A 7,534-nucleotide genomic window follows, 5' to 3' on the forward strand; every position below is an offset into this window, starting at 1 on the left:
TGTCCTTAGAGGATTAATTGTGACATGGTTGCATAATCATTAAGATGATCATAAAACATGATACCAAAGTACTCTCTTTTCCTTTCTGATTAGAGAAACTTTTATCTTTCTGCCTAACAAATTCTTCTTATTCGTTCTACCAATCTTTGAAAATTTTCAAAGAATCAGAATTACACTTAATCTTATAAACATAATCATATTTATTGAACAATCAGTAAATCATGACGAATAGACTTATGGTCCTTTGTGGTGGGTCTGAATAGTCCACATCAATGTGTACTAGATCCTTCATTCCTTCACTTTGACTCACATAAACATGTGATCAACGAATTAGTCTTAATTTTCCAAAGATCAAGATTCTCATAGATCACACAATTCAAATTGTATGATTCCAAGTTTCTATCTAATTGAAACTTGGGTGATGAGATTTCCCTTTTCACTTGGTCAATTATGACATTACCACAAATGTTATAACAAAGAATCAAATCCACTGTTAGCATTGCTAATAATAGAAATATGACCACCATTTTCCATAAATACCATTGTAAGGAAATATTTAAAGTAAACAAGATAAAACGAAAAGTTTACTTTATTGATAATTTGCGGAAAAATTTGTCTTACAATGCAAATATATATGAAAACTATGTTTATACATATTTCCTAAGCAATCTATTAATCTATCCTAACTCCTAAGCAGCAACTTCAAATTTTGATCATCGAATCATGTGGTTGAAATCGATCTCTCACGATCAGAATTAACTTACTTCTTCTTAAGCTTCCTTCTTTCTCTTAGATCCTGCAAAACATCAAAATATGACTATCACATCATGTAATAAGATTCTATGGATATGAACTTAATAAAATAGAGTTAGATAGTGGATGTAGCTGAAGTAGAGTCATATAACTTGACTTTATTATCTCAACGATCTTTTAGGTAGATAGGGCAGCTTCGCATCCAATGTCCCTTCAATCGGCAATAGAAACATATGGACTCCCCAGGAATAGCACATGGGACTATCTTAGAACTGGCTTTTCTCTTTACCATATGGTCAAATGGTTTGAACTTGGCCGATCCCTTTCTATTGGGAAGAGAAACCTTTTCTGGACTACCATTATTGTTATTGTCCATGGAGTTTTGGGAGACAGATCCTTCAAACACATTTGCTTGACCAATTCTCTTTAGCATTTCTGCTTCAGCTAGAATTAGCAAATATGTCAAATCAATTAGGGTCATGTCATGGTCCCTCTCATGGAAGTCTTCAATGAACTAACTATATGAGTTAAGAATCGAAACTACAACCAAGTCATTAGCCAGCTCCCTTGAGAAAACGACACCCAACATTCCCACTCTGTCAATGTGTGACTTCATGTTTAGAACATGTGTACACACAAAATTTCCATCTAGGTGTTTGCATGCCAACAGGGCTTGAGTAACGTTGAACTTTTCAAGTTGAAGAATACATGGGTCGAGGAGAATCACTGGAAGAGGTGGAGGAAGATTTGGAGAAGCATGATTTCCAGTTCCACCATTTGAAGAAGGCAACATTCTTTCTCCTTGATCAAATTGTGAAAGATCATCTTGAGACTGAGAAGGAAAACTATTTCTAGAAGGATTAGGAAGACCATTGTTGTCTTGACTCGACATCTATAAAGGGAGAAAATAATTCATGTTAGTTGATTTATTTAATCCTAAATTATTAACCCAAAATTTAAATTAAGGCTTGGATCCATATTTTCGATTCGAGTTCTGAAGAGGGATTCCGTAATCAAATTCGAACCTATTTTAGGTAGGTAAGCATTTACCAGTCTCAATATAATGAAACTTCTAGATCTTATGAGGTTCATTGAACCATTAAATGCAATGTTTAATCTCAATTATGCTCTCACTTTGTGATTGGGATGCCGAGGATCACAAAAGAGATGTGAATAACCATGCAAATAAGCTTGGTACTTCTTGATGTCATTTATAACCCAATCGATGTGCCGGTTAACCACACACGCTCCATCGATCAATGATAATTTACGATACACCCATTGCCAACAATATTAATCCCATATTAGTGTGCCAGTTAACCACACACACTCCACTAATGACCAATAAGGTGCAATGTGCAATTTCATGGGTTAGCATCAAATTCACATTTTTTCCTAAAGTAACTAAGAATGGGATTTTACAAAATGGTTTAGTTAATTTATAATTCATTATAATTTTAATGAGAGTTTAGTGTCCTATCAAACCCGTTCGGCTGACGACTCTCCACTAGTCAAGAGAGCGGTGAGTAAGAGTGGATACCTAATGGTGGTCATTTTATAGGCTGCTTCCTTAAACTCCCCTTATAGACCAGCTTCGTGAATGAGGCCTGATGAGTTGAAAAACTCTTATATCGATTAGATCTTTAACAGGTTAATCAATAAAAACAAACAAATACAGTAAACACGAGATGGAATCAAAGTATTGCTTAATGACTCAAGAATAGTCACGCCTCAGCAGAGGTCGATGAAGAACTTCCACTATAGAGGAGAGCTAGGGTTGGTAGTACAATTATGAGAATAATTAATGAAAGCTATCATTACAAAGGATACATGCATGCACCTTAAATACTAAACCCTAATAAAAAAAATAAACACGGTTGGACAAGCCCAAACCGGTAACAAAACTAGGCTAAGGAGCGAGCCAAATACGCAACACTTCGGGTCCCAACAATCCCCCCCCCCCCTTTGCATCAATTGGGGCGAGACATCACTTCTGTGGATTCGCTGCAGTACGCTTCACCACTTTGAATAGCTTCTGAATGATAGCGAGTAGGACTTGTCGAAAATTGATATACCATCTAATCATGTCACTGAAATACTTCTTGTCACCTTCACTGTTCTGCATGCATTTATGTATGATATCCAAAACGTGTTCCAAGAAAGTTGTAGTGTAAAGATGTTTGTCAATTAGAGCGAACAAGCACTTTTGACCTTCAACTGGATTGGAGATCAAAAAGTTGCTATACAACTTTTTGATCTCCAATCCAGTTACGGGGATTGAGATTTGGTTGATCAGCCAGAGAAATTGTATGCTTAGAGTTAGCTGAACCTCTGGTCACCTTGAATTTGACATTGATGAATTTCCCTGTTGCGGTCGGTTTTAGTACCTTGATAGTTGTTATCTTTTGAGCGCTCCAGGTAAGATACTGAGGCTGAGCAAACTCAAGATAGTAATCAATCAGATCCCTGTCTACTTTTGGGTCAAGATGAGGAACTTCAGCAATAGGAAGAAAACAGTGAAAGATAAATGCCTTTTGGGTTATAGGCATGTCAAACCGAGAATCCCTAGAGTTCTCACGGTCTAGTGACACTACCGGCTCAAGCCAATGTGTGCTTGGACATTCGATAGCTTCCTTAATCAGCTTTTCTACCGACCAAAGAGGAAAAAGCGTTTTCCTGCTTTCCAAGAGATCGTGAGCTTCTTTCATTTTTCTCTCCTTCTCTTCGGCTTCCCTAGCAACCTTAGCATTAAGATCATGTTCCCTATCCTTTTGCTTTCGCTTCAGAGCCTCAGCAATGATCTCTTCTTCTTCATCACTATCTTCTAGAACACCTTTTCCCTTGTCCTTCACACTAGCACCCGAAGCTTCATTACCCTTCGTTCGTTCCGTGGTGACTTTTGGTGGAACAGTTTTGCTTGTAGGAGGAGGCTGAGTAGTAATTGTAATTCCTTCTCCCCCTTGTTTCGAAAGGACAACAGTCTTCGAAACACCCTCTGTGCGACTTAACATTTCAAGTGACGGGCCAAGCTTTTCTGCAAGATGTCGTCTGATAGAAAGAGTGAGAACTGAGTCGTGAGCTTCCACAACATTGGAGAGAATGGCATGAACATCTGAGACACAACTCTTGACGAAGATCCTCTCAGAGCAAAGGTTGTCAACCTCCTTGTTCGCATGAGAAAGTTGCAGTGACTTGGTCTTTAGTTGAGTTGTTTTGAGAGCCACTTCATCCATGATCTTGCTTTCCTTGACTAGATCTTCTTGGAGCTTCTTCAGACGCTCATTGATAGAGGTTCGCAATTCAGCATTATCTATATGGATATTCTGACGCATGGTAGCAAAGTGCTGCTTTTCGGTCTCAAGATACACAACAAGCTTTTCCAAAATGGTGTTCACCTTGTTTGCATTTAACTCCGTTGCACTCTGTAATGAATCCAAAAAAATGTTAGCATCAAGAATTAGTTTTTTGAGTTTTTCGGTCGCTTCTTTGCAGGATTTGGTAGAGGCATCTATAGCATATATAGCCTTAGCAATGGAAGCCTCATGCTCTTTTACAAATGTGGCCAGCAAAGCCTTTACTGCAGCTTCTGAAAAAGAGTCGTGGGAAGAGGAGGAAGATGCCACAAGCTTGGCAAGCTTCTCGTGCAAATCGTTGAGGTGCCTCTTGGTTACAGGAGCATCATCATCATCATTGCTCTGCACCTTGTATGGACTATAATAGAAGGTATCGAAATCGACATCCTCACCACCAAGAATGGTATTGGTTTCTGTCGATTGGGTAGGGGATGGAGGTTTGGTAGTAACAGGGGTTTTGGGTGCTGAAGTACGAACCCTCGTATCAGATACGTTGGTCTGAACTCCAATAGTGGTTGTGGTTGTAGCGTCAGAGAATATAGGAGTAGGAAGGGGAATGGTGGAGGAAGGTTGAGATGTGATGATATGGAAAATAGGAGGAAAGGAAATAGGGATGGAAATAGGTGGAGGAGAAGGTGCTTGAGAGAGAACTGATACCTCTGGTGTAGGTGAACGAGGCGGTATATCACCACAAACTGAACCTTCGTCATCTGAGCTTTCGCTCTCTGATTCGCTTTCGTTGGGTTGTATAGCAAAATCCAGTTACGGGGATTGAGATTTGGTTGATCAGCCAGAGAAATTGTATGCTTAGAGTTAGTTGAACCTCTGGTCACCTTGAATTTGACATTGATGAATTTCCCTGTTGCGGTCGGTTTTAGTACCTTGATAGTTGTTATCTTTTGAGCGCTCCAGGTAAGATACTGAGGCTGAGCAAACTCAAGATAGTAATCAATCAGATCCCTGTCTACTTTTGGGTCAAGATGAGGAACTTCAGCAATAGGAAGAAAACAGTGAAAGATAAATGCCTTTTGGGTTATAGGCATGTCAAACTGAGAATCCCTAGAGTTCTCACGGTCTAGTGACACTACCGGCTCAAGCCAATGTGTGCTTGGACATTCGATAGCTTCCTTAATCAGCTTTTCTACCGACCAAAGAGGAAAAAGCGTTTTCCTGCTTTCCAAGAGATCGTGAGCTTCTTTCATTTTTCTCTCCTTCTCTTCGGCTTCCCTAGCAGCCTTAGCATTGAGATCATGTTCCATATCCTTTTGCTTTCGCTTCAGAGCCTCAGCAATGATCTCTTCTTCTTCATCACTATCTTCTAGAACACCTTTTCCCTTGTCCTTCACACTAGCACCCGAAGCTTCATTACCCTTCGTTCGTTCCGTGGTGACTTTTGGTGGAACAGTTTTGCTTGTAGGAGGAGGCTGAGTAGTAATTGTAATTCCTTCTCCCCCTTGTTTCGAAAGGACAACAGTCTTCGAAACACCCTCTGTGTGACTTAACATTTCAAGTGACGGGCCAAGCTTTTCTGCAAGATGTCGTCTGATAGAAAGAGTGAGAACTGAGTCGTGAGCTTCCACAACATTGGAGAGAATGGCATGAACATCTGAGACACAACTCTTGACGACGGTCCTCTCAGAGCAAAGGTTGTCAACCTCCTTGTTCGCATGAGAAAGTTGCAGTGACTTGGTCTTTAGTTGAGTTGTTTTGAGAGCCACTTCATCCATGATCTTGCTTTCCTTGGCTAGATCTTCTTGAAGCTTCTTCAGACGCTCATTGATAGAGGTTCGCAATTCAACATTATCTGTATGGATATTCTGATGCATGGTAGCAAAGTGCTGCTTTTCGGTCTCAAGATACACAACAAGCTTTTCCATAATGGTGTTCACCTTGTTTGCATTTAACTCCGCTGCACTCTGTAATGACTCCAAAAAAATGTTAGCATCAAGAATTAGTTTTTTGAGTTTTTCGGTCGCTTCTTTGCAGGATTTGGTAGAGGCATCTATAGCATATATAGCCTTAGCAATGGAAGCCTCATGCTCTTTTACAAATGTGGCCAACAAAGCCTTTACTGCAGCTTCTGAAAAAGAGTCGTGGGAAGAGGAGGAAGATGCCACAAGCTTGGCAAGCTTCTCCTGCAAATCGTTGAGGTGCCTCTTGGTTACAGAAGCATCATCATCATCATTGCTCTGCACCCTGTATGGACTATAATAGAAGGTATCGAAATCGACATCCTCACCACCAAGAATGGTATTGGTTTCTGTCGATTGGTTAGGGGATGGAGGTTTGGTAGTAACAGGGGTTTCGGGTGCTGAAGTACGAACCCTCGTATCAGATACGTTGGTCTGAACTCCAATAGTGGTTGTGGTTGTAGCGTCAGAGAATATAGGAGTAGGAAAGGGAATGGTGGAGGAAGGTTGAGATGTGATGATATGGAAAATGGGAGGAAAGGAAATAGGGATGGAAATAGGTGGAGGAGAAGGTGCTTGGGAGAGAACTGATACCTCTGGTGTAGGTGAACGAGGCGGTATATCACCACAAACTGAACCTTCGTCATCTGAGCTTTCGCTCTCTGATTCGCTTTCGTTGGGTTGAATGAAGGGTTGATGACCAGTATGCACGTACTCTGAGTCTGAGTCGCTTGATGAAGAAAGAATGAGCTTCCTAACAACTTTCTTGGCTTTCTTCTTCTTGGGCTGGGAAGGTGCTACCTTGTCAGTATTTTGCTTCTTTGGAGTCTGCACCTTCGATACTTTAACTCCTTTTTCACCCTTTTTCGCTTCTTGCTTTTTGCCCCTCTTAGCAGGTTTGTCTACTTCTTTAATAGACCTCATCATTTCTGGATTGAGTTCCCTTGGACCAGATGAAGGGATCTTCTTGTACTCCTGAATAATCTTACTTTCAGAGGACACACAAGCATACATTAACTCTGGAATTGAGCCAATGAAGAGATACTTCGAGGGATCAGTGACAATAATCTTCATAGTGTGAAATTTAGCGATGGAGGAGAGTAGGGAATCTTCCATCATGGGAACATGATAGCGCTCCATTGTCCATTGAGTGACAATGGTCCAGAACCGGGCACAAGAAATTTATGTGTGGCGAGAGGCAGATGACAAACTTTGAACCAGTTGAAGCCATAAAACCGAACCATAATCCAGGTTGATACCATGGTACAACACATAAAGCAGAGTCATGAATGACTTGCTAGCACCATCTGAGCCAGCACTTCGTTCTGAAATCCCTTTGAAAAGGAGGGTGAAGAGTTCATTCCATTAAGGAGGAAGGCATGATTTCTTGACCTTGGTCACAGTAGTTAGGGTTTCGGTATACCCCATGTTGTAGAACATCAAAAAAAGCTGACATGTGGAGATGGAATCAGGATTCACCATGGATGCTTCATAAGATAGCCCTAGCAGTGAGCATAA

The sequence above is a fragment of the Lactuca serriola genome, chromosome 4, assembly GCF_051521515.1.
Source record: "Lactuca serriola cultivar US96UC23 chromosome 4, Lser_US96UC23_V15, whole genome shotgun sequence".
Lineage (NCBI taxonomy): Eukaryota > Viridiplantae > Streptophyta > Magnoliopsida > Asterales > Asteraceae > Lactuca > Lactuca serriola.